Source organism: Lathamus discolor, chromosome 1 (assembly GCF_037157495.1).
Source record: "Lathamus discolor isolate bLatDis1 chromosome 1, bLatDis1.hap1, whole genome shotgun sequence".
NCBI classification, from domain to species: Eukaryota; Metazoa; Chordata; class Aves; order Psittaciformes; family Psittacidae; genus Lathamus; species Lathamus discolor.
Window position 1 is genome coordinate 154,957,144 of NC_088884.1, and position 14,316 is coordinate 154,971,459.

Sequence of the window (14,316 nt, forward strand, 5' to 3'; positions counted from 1 at the left end):
TTTTTTTATCTCTGCCTGAAGACCCAAAGGCTATTCTCTATTTGTCTAAGTGGCAAAAACTCTTTCAAAGTAAGATAGATGTTATTGCTGCCAGAGCAGGAATACTCTTGGATGAAACCAGTAGGGACTGGAATTTCTGCTCAGGGAAATCTAGCTCCTGTTTGCCAACAGTAGCTGACAGCCAAGGACAACTGTGATTTTCCTTTTTCCAGCTGGAGGTTTCTATTAGCTTTTCAACACAGAAGTACAAATTTAGTTGGGGAACTCTGCTCAGTCTATCATACCTCCATTGCTTTCTGTCCTGCTGAATGAATTAGCTTGTGCTTGACAGGCAGTTTCTATGGGGCAGACGTGCCTCTTGTAGAAAAAGGCAGGCTGTCTACAATCAAGAAGATAAAAGATGGACCTCACATGGCTGCCTTTGGTTGAACATTCCCCTGCTGAATCACCATGATGGTTAAACCCTGTTTTCTTTGCAATGTGACTTTGTCTGGCTTCATTTTCAGTTGCCAGACATATTTCTGCTTGTTGTTCTTTTCATGCTCTTTTTCCTTTCTCTTGTTTCCTACTGTCTCCTACTTTTCAGAAGCCTTCAAACAATAAAAAGCAACTCTGGACTCAGGACTTTTTTAGTTGATTTCAGCACCCTACATGTAGATACAAGACACAGCCTGATTTTTATTTATTGCCCCTTGGTCAAAAGAGTTAATACATATCTCATGCTCTTCAGAAAATGTGACTACAGTTTGCTACCAGCCTCCAATTTCCCTCTCAGACTGAAGTGACAGCAGCAGCGAAGACTACTTTATATTTTTTACTGCATTCTGACACAACGGCTGTCCGTGTGTTTGCTACCTCTAGGTCTGGACTGAACTTGCCCAAACTTGAGACTCTGAAACCAGCAGTGCTGCAGAGTGGCTCTCAGCCTGTTTTGCATCTGTCATCTCTGATATCCTTGAAAAGGGAAAGAGCATGAGCATGGCTATAAAACAAAGACAATATTTTCATGGAGTACGTGCATATTTCCACTGGAGAAAGTTCGGTCTAGTGAAAAGAAGGGAAGTCAGTGAAAATCTTGTTTCTACTATTTTCACTGTGTGAAGTCAGGAATACTTTGCACTTCTCCAGCACATTACTAGCAGAATTTGCTTGTTATATGTCCCACTCCTTTTTCTTGATTTCCAGTTAGAAAATACTTATGGATTTTAGACTGTAAATGGAAGAAAACCCTCAAAAGGCACACTGGAGCACGACTGGGCTTTTACTTTGTTGGGTTTTTTTAAGACTACAGGGGGAAACTATCTCAGGAAGAAATATTAAGTGTACCCTTCCATATCACTGTGGTAGTGAGTCATGTCTCACTTTGGAGAGACAAGTCCTGAAGAAGACATCCACATGCTTCAGGAAGGACAAAAAGAAAAATTTGCTTTGAGAGATTCCGATGCAATGGCAATTATTTACATGAAAAAAAAATATTATAGAATTCCCGGTTGGAAGGGACCTCAAGGATCATCTGATCCAGTGTCATGTTCATAAAGAACTTTTACACTTTTTCTGGTAAATGCATTCATTTCCCCCCCTAACTTTCTTAATGGCTCAGATCCAAGACAAACTCTCTTATTCACTGTTGCCCAAGGAAGAAAGGTGACAAGACAATTTAGGCAACCTATGACTGACCTGCAAATTCTGATTCAGTGAATTTCTGAATTTGCTTTATTACGAGTACGCATAGCATTCCTGCATAACTGAGATCCAGTATACGATGGCAGAACTGTGCCATGTAAGTCCCTGACCGTGAACAGCAGATTGTTAACTCTTGAAACACTCACAGGAGGAATGTTTAGAGACCATGGTGCTCCTCTCTAGCAAAAAGCAAATTTGTCAGTAGGAATTGGGATTTTAAGGTTAGAGACTCCTATACACTAATGCCAGGAAAAAACCCTAAATGCCAAGAGGTAGGACACACAGGGAAAGGAAATTTCAGGCAAGAAAATTAAAAAAAAAAAAAAAGGATCTGCTTTTGTAGAAAAGACTGTTTGTGGCTGTTGGACAAGGCCAGGTGAATTAAAAACCACTTAGGTCAGTTGAAACTCCAGGATTTGGAAAAAGAAATATTCATGAGAGCAATGTTACATCTTCCCCCAAAATGGCTTAAGCTTGAAAAATCTAGAGCTGGTAAGAAAACTGAGGAAGAGAAATGCTTTTTCCTCTTTTGTTGCTGAATATTGTGTATGTATTCTCTGCACTGCCCGGTTTCAGGGACTACAGTATTTAAAAGCTCTGTAAACCCAGTTGTATCTGCCTCAACTAGCACACGAAAGAGTCAAACCCCAGCCTTGAAATGCTCAAAAAATCAGAAGGTTTGGGAAAGTATAACAGAGGGAAAGCTGCTGTCCAGAGAAAAACAATAAAGGGACTCTGTAGGAATATGATGAAAATTTACACAGGAAATTTTAACATGTGTTGACTTCAATGCGCACAAGACCAACACATCAGTGCACCAAACGTGCCTGAAAGCCAAGCTACCCTTAGGTGTATTATTCTTACAGATAAAACTTTGATAATCTGCAATATCAGATTTTTTTTTCCCCCATGCACTTCTTCAATTAATTTCCTGAAGTTTCTTAGAAATCCTGGTTGCCCAGTGGGAATAAATAAGAGCCTTCTGAGCACTTTCAGGTATTTATATAAGTATTTGAATAGATATTAATAGAGGAATTGATAGAAGCTGGAATCTTCTATCTTTTGCAATTTAGCATAGAAAATACCAAATGATTTTATACGAAGTGATGCAGTCAATTTTAAAGCCAAAATAGCCATTATTATAACTGTATCTACTGCAGAGTACAGGTTCAAAGAACTCACCCAGTAATTCAGAATACGAGCATATGTAAGCAAATCTTCATAAGATTCTTCTGTCCCCAAAATGAAGAGCTTTAATTTTTAGCACATCTAAATCTGATTATTGCCCAGTTGAAAGCTGACCAAGTTACTCAATGAAATATTTAATCAGCCAAAAACATGCATTCAACAAAATCAATTTCCCATGCAGGCGTACAGTGTTCCTGTACATAAAGCAGGAGAGTTTTCTAACACTTTCATTCGAATGTTAGAATTTCAATTTTCATATTCTGTTAATACTGGGTTTTCATTTTTACATAGTAAAGGTAAATAATGATATTGCTGTAAATTACTGAGACAAGATGTTTTGTTCAATCTAGGCTGTTCCGGGAAGATTTCAGTCAAAACTTTATATATTTTGATTTAGATCAAAACCATTTTCCAGATCCCTTAAAATTCTCAGGAGAAGGAATCCTACTAAACACTGCTGAACTAGCTCCTGTTAGAAGAGATTTGTGCTTTCAAATTTATATTTCTGCTTCTGAAATTCTCTTTTAAATAAGCATTTGTGCAGTATTAATAGCAAAAAAGCGCTGGGTTGTTTGTATGTTTCTTATTATCACCATTGCTGTAACACTGATTGCAGCTGCAGTAGTGGAATATTTTCTGACCCCAAATTAAAAACCTTACTTCTACCACTGTAAGTACATTCACAAGAGATAAGAATTAATGAATAGCATGCTCATAGATAATACTGATGATAAGAGACACTCTTCTTGGCTCCAAACAAAAAGAATTAATATGTGTTTTGTTATGAAGATCATATTCAACAGATAGATGAATGCCTTGCTGAAAGTTCAGTCTGGCCATGGTAAAAAATAATCCCAAGGACCAAATGGATTTTAGTGCTTCTTTTGTAGAGACGTGGAACAGAGGCTTCCTGAAAACAAGAAGCAAATCAGCAGAGATTGTCTTTATGTCATGATGCTGTTGCCAACCTTTGGGAAAAACTGTGAGAAACTCGATATATCCCAGCTGCAACACAGCAGCAAGGAAAATTGTGAGCCCCGCTGAATTCCCACTTTGACTCCCAGAATTTCAGAGAACTAAGGTGAGTTATGGTTATTTCTAAATCCTTTTACTATAATAATATATTTTTGTAATAACTAATATAAGTTATTAGACAGAAAACATGAAGGTAAATTAACTCTTTTTTATTGAATTAGTTACAAATGCCTTTCACCTGCATTGGTTTATATGTGTTAATTTTTATATCTGGATGGCAGTTACAGTATAACTATATATCAATGTACAACAAGGTGTTTATAAACACATTATAACAACTGTATTTAATCGGCACGTCTAAGCTATTGTTTTCTTGGAGCAAGAGGAAAGATAAAACTATATAAATTTTACAGTGGGAACAGTTAACATTAAATAAGGCAGTGTGAGATGGGGCTTTTTTAAGAAATACAAATTAAAAGGAAGCACAAGAAATATCAATTTAAGTGACATTTATGTTAATCTTTTCCTCTTTGGTCCAGTTTGACAGACTGCTGTTGTCCTATTGAATCAACGTTAACTCTCATTTGTGAGCAGGAAGAAGGAAGCTGACACCTTATGTTGCAACTGAAACCAGATTTCTGTTTCTTACAAGACAAGCAAATGCAAAGATGAAGACGGAGGGAGGGGAATAAAATTTCAGCTTCTGCTTCTTATTGCACTAGCAGTGCCACAGTTGGACACAAAAGAGTAACAGTAGATCGAACAATCAAATTAGAAGGTAACAAAATAAACAAAAAACCCTCAATAATCAACACAATGCCAGGGAGTAAAAAGCATAAAGGCAGGAGGAAAAGCAAAGACCACGGCTGTTGTCAGGACACAGCCAAAGTCAGGGAGGAAGGGACACCTTTTGTTTCATCTTCCCTCTCCCTGGCATTACTGCCTTCAGAGTTGGGGGGATCAGAGCCAGCCAGCAGCCAGAAAGAAGAGGGTGTTCAGCAGACGTGATGTGAGGGTCTACTTCTGGTCCTCCCCACTCATTTCACTTAACCATATGCTTAAAGTTAAGTGATTAAGTGAATCAAGCCCACAGTTGTGTCCAAAAGCAGTGCTAGGCTCCACAGAACATTATTCATGCAATTTTCTCTGCTCTGCATCATTATAAAGCTTTTGAAAATATAAAGACGCCCAAATGATGGAAGAGCACCATTCCCACAGACTTCCAGAAGTTACTCAAGAGCCTCTGCCAGTCCCTGTAACAGTCATGAAAACAGCTTTTCTGCAATTGACATGGGTTTTTTGTTGCCCTACAGTCTTTTTCCCAGAGAAAGATGCTTTAAGCTCATTCTTCTCTTTTCTCCTGCTAAGTCTGTGTCTGTAACACTACACGCTTTTCAGACCATGGTTCTAAATTAATCTTGTAGATGTCAAGGAGACAATAAGCTTTTAAAAGAAGTAAATAATCAAATATGGGTAAATAAACACAGTGTGATTGCTAGCAATGCAGTCTTTTTGATTCCTGTGAGCCAGTATGTGGTGAAGGTTTGGCAGGCAGGGAAGATCTACAGAGCAGCTATTCCACGCTCCGCTTTTTACTTTCCTATTTCAGGAATGAAACACTTTTCTCCTGCTATAGGTTGTCTAAGGTCAGTATGCTCTACCCAGACAGCTGCCCCCAGCGCCATCCCCAGATGGGGGGATGAGAACAGCCAACAGCACAAGGGATTTCGTTTCATCTTCTATGGGACCCCAGTGCCAGCCAAAAGAGCTAAAGTCCTGCACATAGCAGCTGTAATGGTCACAAAGCTTCCTGGTGCCAACACCAAGAGCTTTGGCTGGGGAGGGACTTTTCTTGGGGTGAAAGAGAAGGAGTCCTGCTCCTGCGCCCATTACTGAGTTCTCCACAGAAATGGCAGAGAAGGATGCCAATTAACACTAATTGGGATTTTTGTTTTTTTATGGACACATATCCATTAAGAACTTGGTTGACAGACTGACACAAGTAATTCGTTCTGCTGTTGTCATAAAGTAACCATGGTACCATTTGGGGTGATTTAAAAGGAAGATACAGCAGATCTCACCTGCTCCTGTTAAAGATGAAGAGTTTTGCCACCACTGGAGAGAAGAATTTTACCTTTGGATGCTGAACACTTGACTTAGGGGTAAGTACTGCATTGCTTTGCTGTGCTCTAATCCAGGAAGAACATCTTGTTAGATAAAAATGCTCTCAGATGCACTGTTACTGATCATGGCAACATGTCATGTTTTCTTTGTGGATGCTGTTCATGTTATTTTCTTGATGCTCAGTTTAAGAACACCCAATTTGAGCTTTATGTTAGTACAGATTCTGGCTTTCACTTTCTTCTAAATTCTTCCTAAACACTTTCTAAACAGCTAACTATTATCGATTCATGGTGAGCTGAAGACTGAAGGAATATATAAACTTCTCTGATGTTAAACCATTTGATTTGGGCACAGGAGGAAGCTGACAGCTCCATTACTCACTTGTCAGAAATAAGCTGTGTTTCAAAGAGGACACCAGCCTCTAGGTCTCTTGTCCAGCATGTTGTCCATGGCAGTGAAGGAACAGACACCATAAAACAAAGGTGAGGAACCCCAATGCAATTCTCAGCTGCTCATCCAGAGAAGGAGGTAGCCAGCCTAAGGCATCATTCTTGAGCAATTTTATTGGCAGGGAAACTGGTTTTGAAAAATGCTGCTCATTTGGTTTCTCTTTCCCTGACCCATGGCCCTAATGTGCAGATCATATGCAAAGGCAAGATCAGAGATGACAGACTGGTTGTGCTCTCAGATACAGTCAGGTAGATGAATAAATTCAGCTCAGTGAGTTTTGGCATTTAGCAGCAACAGCTGGAAAATTCCTTTTAGCACTTCTTGATATGAAACAGTGGAAAAACAGGAGGGTTTTCCTCTCAGGTCAAGCCCCATCTCTTCCTGGTGTGGAGCACATTGCCCAGCCTGCTTGGGACAGCTGTGGAGACAAACCTGGCCCTTGAGTTTTCTTAGGCATTTTGTTCAGCAGAAGTGAGGCATGGCTTTGGAAAACAACACAAAACTTTTGCTTTTATAATTCTCTTTTTGTCAGTCACTTGATTTTGACTAAAGTATAACACTACATAGGGAAATATAGGAAGTATATTTGAGTCTTATTTAACACCACCCTGAACAGAGGCTGAAATCTCCTAAGGAAAAGACTTTGGTGGACTGAAGGCAAAGCAGGAGCGCTGACAACAGCATTCAGTGGGATTGGGAAGCATCCCAGAATCCACTGCTATTTTTCCTTCCCAGCTTGGTATCTTGCACCAGTAGAAAGGCAGCTAGCAGAAAACAAACCATCTATCTTCTAAATTCCCACAGGTGTCCAGGCATGAGAAGGTATATTGGCATTTTTCCATCCTTTGCCTTGCCTAGCCCTGTGCCAGCCACTGAAGATTGCTTCTCATACACTTCTGCAGTAGTTCACCTTCTTATAGAGTCCCCTCTGCAACCCGGTAGAACAAAACACCTTCATGCACTTCTCTGATCCTTTCAGGCATATCAATCCTCTCTAAATCTGTGCTGGATTCTTACTTACCACGCCCAAGTGCCAATTACTTTCCACAATGGAAGATATAAATATTGTCTCAAAGTTCCTCTTACAAGCCTGCTGATCATGAAATGACTTAATAGTTCAAAGACTGTGAGCCCAATGACTTGAAATTATAAATGTCTGCAACAAATGGCCACACAGCTTAAGTTTTCATTCTTCTACAGCAGTGCCCCTCTAACAGAAGGAGTATTGTTTTGCTACATATGCTTAAGTGGAGGAAGAAACACACCCATCATTCGGCTGCTGAGAAAGGGATTGCCCACAGCTAAGGTTACCAAAGTAGGCATTTCAGTTTCTCTCATACATTAAAAAAAACTATCCCCTTTTTTCCCCCCTTACATGTACTATCAGGCCAGTGACCTTACAACAGATAGTGTACTGTATTGTTGATGAACTTAAGTGATACTGCTGACTGTAAGATTCTTGGGAAATCATATACTAGAACAGACAATTCCTTACCATTTATACTAGCGCTATCTCTTATCTCTCGTTACCAAGTTGTTCCTAATTGTGCAGGATATAATCTTGCCAAACCAGTCTTATTTTTTTCTGTAGATGATTCATGCACACATTTATTGCACATATAAGGTTGCAGCTCTCAGCTTCCTGAAATGGATGGTTTCTCATCCTGGTTGGGTCATGGTGCCTTCTGAAATAGTATCTCCTTGAGGCCTGGGCAGAGCTTGCAGTTGCTCTGGCCAGGCTGATGGGGTAGTATCTGGAAGGGGCTAGAGATAAATCAAACCAAAGGTATGAACTTCAATGAACTTGGAAAGACCCGCTGCATTTAGGTTGCCAGCAGCTCACAGACTTTGGGAAATGTCTTGTGCGGTTCTTACCATAGCCAAGGTAGGTCTGGCCAGCCCTAGGATGCTGCCAGGCAGCATCCTTCAGCAGACCAAGAAGAGCCCCAGACACCACTGCCTTTATCTCACCGTGACACTGCTCAAGTGTGTGCTTTTCTCAGGCAGTGAACAGCTGCAGGCATGCCCTATGTCTGCTTCTAAAACAACCAAATTCTTTGAGGTACAGTCACAAGGGTGCTCAGGTGTCAGCCTGGGACATGAGAGTTCCTTGTGCAAGCCACGCTTGAGCCCAGGAATGGCAGATACCCTCTGGAAGACACAACTTTTACTTTGGTGTAAGAATCATTCAGCCTTCCCTCTTCCTGAGCTTCCATTCACTATAAAGTATTTCTGTCAACATGCCAAGTAAAACCTTCAGAGCTCTCTCTGCAAACCACAGAGTAACCAGGTCAACCATTAGGCAGCTGAGTGTCTTCAAGTGATGGACATGCTTGAACAAAGGTTCAGGTGAGACACTGTGGCCACTGCAGACTGCTGGGCTATGGTGCTATGGATTGTGGACTTTTGTGGGGTTTCTGTAATATTGCTTTCAAAAGCAATATTGCAGCTTCACTTTAATGACCTTATTGATAAGCTGAAGTGGCTCCCATTGCATCATGCATTGCTGGAACACCAGCCATCCAGACAGTGAATTGAAGGGCTACAGAGATTTCAGATTCTGCTGAGAACTACGGAATTATTTAAACTGGAAGTTGTTGAGGGAATAAACACTCCTTTTATTCTGTGTTTGGATAGATGTTAACTTTTTTTTAATCATTATTTTTAAAAGACAAGATCAGAATATCTTTCAGTGGAAGCTTTTGAATCAGCTTTGCTTGCTTCATCTCACTGAACAAGACTGTTGGCCAGGACTGTGTAAAGTATTCCTATTAACAGGAAAAGCCATTTCCAACATACTTCAATTTCTCTGGCATAGCACAACAATAGATATTTTCTCCCTTCACAGAAAAAATAAAGATAATATTCCCCAAATCACTGTATACATACTTAGTTACTAACAAATAAGAGCTGATTTTCAAAGAAAAAACCCACTTTTTAATGATTGCATAATTTAAGCTACAGTCTGGGAATGTTTTTTACCTCTAGATAAAAATAATTCCAAATCAAATTCCATATTCGTGTAAGTTATCTTGAAATGAAAGTGCAAATGTGCATAATTTTCCCATGCAATTTAAACACATTTCAAGATGCTAAAGCACTGGCAATGCCACTGAGGCTGTGACTCAGAGATTCAACAAGATTCAGTTTTCGAATGGTGAAAGGTAATCTAAAATAATAAAGGATATAAACCAACAATAACAGAACAGAAAGGAAAGAAAACAAAATAATTCACAGTTGTCTTACATGACATAGAGGCCGTTTACCTACAGGCTATGAATTCACAGCCAGACTCTTCATAAAATATTTTGTGCCCAATTCCAGTGAGACTCCTCTTGTGCATAAAGCTACTGTGAGGTGTGAGCATATGAAGCTGGGGATTTGTCCTGAGTTTACCAGGGAACAGAAAGTCTAGAAAAGCAGCAGCTCAGCAGGACACGAATGCTCCCTGTAAGCACAGCAAGGCACTATGTATTGCAGATAAATTAATTTCTTTGGCTTAGGTAGTTAAGTACAGGAACAAAAACATTAGCTTCCAATGGATACATAGAGAGCAGACTAGGCATTATACTTGTATCAGGAGACACTCTTGCCTACATCTCTGACTCACTGTGTCTAGAAAAAAAGTGTTTAAATTAGTAGGTCAGGGCTTCCCGAACTGTCCTGCCTTGGACCCTTCCCATATGAAACCTACCACTGACATTCCAACCCACCCAAAAGCATCTGGAGGGATCCAGGCCTGCATGGGTGAGCAAGGAGCTCTGAAGAAATTCAAACATAAAAAGAAGCAGCAAGGGTAGGTGACCCAGGAGAAATATAGTCACTGACTGAACATGCAGGAGCAATTCCCACCTAAACTGGAAGTTGCCACCAGGTCAAGGAAGGTGATCCTTCCCGTCTGCCCAGCAATGGCAGGATGCATCTGAAGCACTGGATTCAGCTCTGGACACCCCAGGATGAGAGAAATGACCTTACTGGCTTGAGACTGGTGAAGGACCACAAAGATGATTAAAAGACTGAAGCACCTGTCATATGAGGAAAGGCTGAGAACTGGGACTGCTCAGCTCTGAGAAGGCTCAGGGGGATCTGATCAGTATGCATGAGTGACACTTCTGTGAGAAAAAAGAGTAAAGATGGCGGAGCTGGACAGGAGGCAATGGGAACAAAGAGAAATACAGAAAAATCCATGTAACTATTCAACAACTTATTCTATCCTACTCTGCTCCGAGCAGAAGGGCTGGACCAGACAATCTCCAGAGAAATGCATAATAATGCAGGAGTATTTAATTTGATAGAGAGTCTCATCAGCATGCATTAGAAAACAGTGTAAGAAATAAGCATGGGGGGGGGGGGAGAACAAAAACTGAAAATGGAGAAAAGTGGAGAAAAATCTCTACAACAACCCAATGACAGACTTCACACTCAGGAGATCTTGGCTTCAGTCTTGCCTCATTTTTTTTACTTCACTTATCTTCTTAAACGCAGTAGTGCTAAAAATAAATCTGCAGCCTAGACCGTTGCAGAGTTACAAGGGTATGCAAGAGCCTTCACTGCAGGTCTGTGCTTCAATTCAAGCAGGAGAATTGTTCTTTCAGACCTTCAAACCATGCTTTAATTGCTGAGCAATTGGGTAAAATACATCAGCTGTTTCAAACATGACACACCAGGAAAAAGGAGTCCCTAGAGGTACCCCATATGGTACGGATTGTCAGGCCTGGCCTTCTCCTGAAATCTTGTAAATAGGAGATGGAGGCGTCTTCCTGTTCAGTTTGTTGATTTTCCTGAAAGTCTGTTTTTTTCCTGGGTGCTGGCTGGGAAACCTGAATTCCTCTGGAATTGGGAGGATTTGGAACATCAATTACTCTGAAGATCTGTAACCTCAAATCAACTTGGCAGCACTGCAACAGGCAAATCCCACTAAGGGCTTGGGCATCAGGGACAGACATTCTAAGGAGATAAAAAGTATTATTCTGCTTACCAGCTCTGTCCTTACATGAATCCTTTTAAACATAACCATTGGGATAATCCTATTATTATTACTGTGATTCAGAAATGGGTTTAAAGTGTTCATAATACTATCTGTTTCAGAAGTCAAATATTTCTCACATATTTCTCTGGTTCTAGACCCAGCTGCCATTAAATAAATATAGGAGTTTTAGGGGAACATTCAGCCTGGTTTTGATTTGTGGTTTTACCTGATACTACAGAAGTGAAAAGTGCTCTCATCACTGCATTTCATTCCACCTCCATCCAACACATGGGTTGCAACTTCCTATTTAAAGAAAAAACTGAGCTTTAAGTTTTAACTCTTCCTTTTATTGGTACAGTTGCTAATACCTTTTACGCTAATAAAAGATGCTGTAACTTATCAGCTACATAACCACAGTTGGAAGCACAGAGATACATTCCAGAATAGTATCTCTTCAGTTTTTTTTTTAAGGGTCAGTTTAAAAATGAGATTAATTCTATCAATTTACATATTCATATTCCTTGAGAGTATTAAATTTGACAATTAACCCATCACTTAGAGGGGGGCTTCTCCCTGCCTGGCTGAATTAGGCCATTGCGTGAGAAGTCTCCAGCACAGAAACCCACATCCTCTGCAAAACGGACAGCCCCAAGGTTTAGGAGATTGTACTGAATGAATCATTACACAAGATTTACTTCTGGTCGACTGTTTCTATAAATACTAATGTTTCCTCCAGACAAAACTACACAGAAACTGGCACCTAACCGCCATTCCCTAACTTCCTCCCAACAAGCAGTGCCACCAGGCACCCCTGCCAAGGGCTGGTAAATACCAGGATTTATAAACAGCACTGAGAGGGAGCTGTAATGAGATCAATGTCGAGGATTGCAGCAAATGGCCTATAAAGCAATTTTTAAATGGGATTTCCTCCAACAAAAGCCAGCTCCCAATAACCTCTTCCAATAATACAAAGTGAAAAGGATTGGATTTGTATTATAATACCCGATACTAAAGCATGGACAGCTCTGTGCTCTGTTTACAGGCGACTGCTCAGGCAATTTGTTAGTCTCTCGTCAGGAAAGAAAAGGAGATCTTTAAATAAACCTATACAGGTACATGCACGCCCAAATTACTGTGCCAGGAGAATCCTGCATTGTGTCATCAAGAGGAGATGAACGGTCCTATCATTATTTATTCTTATTATATGGAATACATGGTAGAATCGAGGAATAAAATCACAAATGAGAGCAAGCAGCTAGAACAGCCATATTTGTTTCCCTTTCCAGACTCCACTCCAGATGAAGTTCTCAAGGAAAAGAAGTAATTACTAATAAGCTTTATAAAACATATTCGAAGCGGATGTGTTTTGTTCAACATTTTCAAAGCACTACAACGTCCCTACTTACGGTTAGGCAAAAGATTTCTTACCTGGGAAAAAAGTCCCTTCGTTTCTCACGCCTGGTCTTTTCCCTGCTCCTGCAAAGCCACTCTTAAAGCCGACACTTTGATACACTGCTGCTGCTTTGCCCCGTCTTTTTGCAATTACATCCGTGCTAAAACCAAACCCTAAACTATTTCAGTGATTTTGTTTGTCTTCTACTTAAAAGGGGGGAAATTTCAGCAGAGAAAGCGCCTAGGTACATCTGGTTGTGATTTTCTAGCGCTACGTTCCCATGAAAAATAAATCAAAGGCAGGGAACTCGGAGAAGGAAATTTTCGCGTTTCAGCACAGCCCAGGCAGCTTTCTGGTCGTTAAACTGAATTTGTAACGCTTGGAGATTTCTTCCCACGTGGGGACTATTAGCGCGGTATTTAAGGGCTCTTAGCGCCGGGTTTGTTCTTGTTAACGGCGATGCCTATTTAAAACTACATGTGGCTTCACGAAGTTTTCAATTACTAGCCTGCTTGTCCTTAAAGAGAGAAGGTTCCCTCAGGAAAAGTAACTACTAGCGATCTCTGCTGTAGGTCTTCTCGATAGCAGGGTGCTGCTGATGGTGATATGCCATCGTAAAGCCCGTGAGAGCCTTAATTCCACATATTTTGGGATTTCTGTTTTTCTTTTAATGAAGAATGAGTGCTTGAATTGTGTCGGCCAGTAGGAAAAGTCAGGAAGGTTATGAAAGACTTATTGCTCCTCGCGGCAGTACACCCGAACGTCATTTGGAAAGTGAATTAACAGCAAAGGGGCAAACAGAACGGACGTTCACCCATTCGAGCAGGGTCCCTCTTTGCGTTTCGTTCTTATCCACCGCCTTCAGAGGGATGGGGGATGGTTGTCTGCTTGGTTTTACATTTTAGTTTATTTGAACATCCAAGCGGCGTTTCCCCGAGTGCTTTGGGGCACCTGTCCCGGGCTGCCCCTCTTCTGACCCGGTACCTCTGCAACATTGGCTGGGGCCGCCCGAAAACGTCCGCATGTTACCCATCTATAAGCAGCAGCCACTGGGGCTTTCCCTGCCGACCCTAGCCCTGGGAGGCTTCGGGCTTCTTAGGGGTGACCCAGCTCCCCGGGACCGTCCTCACTGACACTGGCTGTGGCTGTCAGCGGGTGCCCTTGGTCCTGTCCCCTGAGAGAGGGGACATAGGTCTGCCTGAATTTCTGCTGGGCGTTTCCCCAACTGCTCTCGGCGACTGAGAGGTGGCCGTTTTCGGTGGTGGAGAAAAGGGAATAAAGAGAGGACCGACAGGTTCATCCCTGGAAAACAGCCGGGAACACTGGGGTGGCCAGTTTTACAAAGCAGGAACATTGCTGTGCGCCGGGGTGCTGCAAGGAGCAGGGCTGGGATCGGCTCCCCGACCAGAGACAAAAACAGCCCCTTTGCCCCTTCGCTCCCCAGAGCTGACCCGCTTGAGGATGAGCAGAGTAGATGAGGCAGAAAGGGGGGGAGCTGGAAGGGAGCACATTTACTCATTAAATGGCTTCAAAG

General features: G+C 41.4%; 1 long non-coding RNA gene across 1 annotated transcript; it reads right to left on the minus strand.

Moving 5' to 3' along the window:
• Nucleotides 1-4,019: 4,019 nt before the first annotated feature.
• On the minus strand, nt 4,020-13,178 carry LOC136004038 (uncharacterized). The gene is made up of 3 exons (XR_010608214.1): nt 12,818-13,178; nt 11,616-11,692; nt 4,020-11,367 (listed from the first exon to the last, which is right to left on the minus strand). It is a non-coding gene; the product is annotated as an uncharacterized LOC136004038 (long non-coding RNA).
• Nucleotides 13,179-14,316: the final 1,138 nt, after the last annotated feature.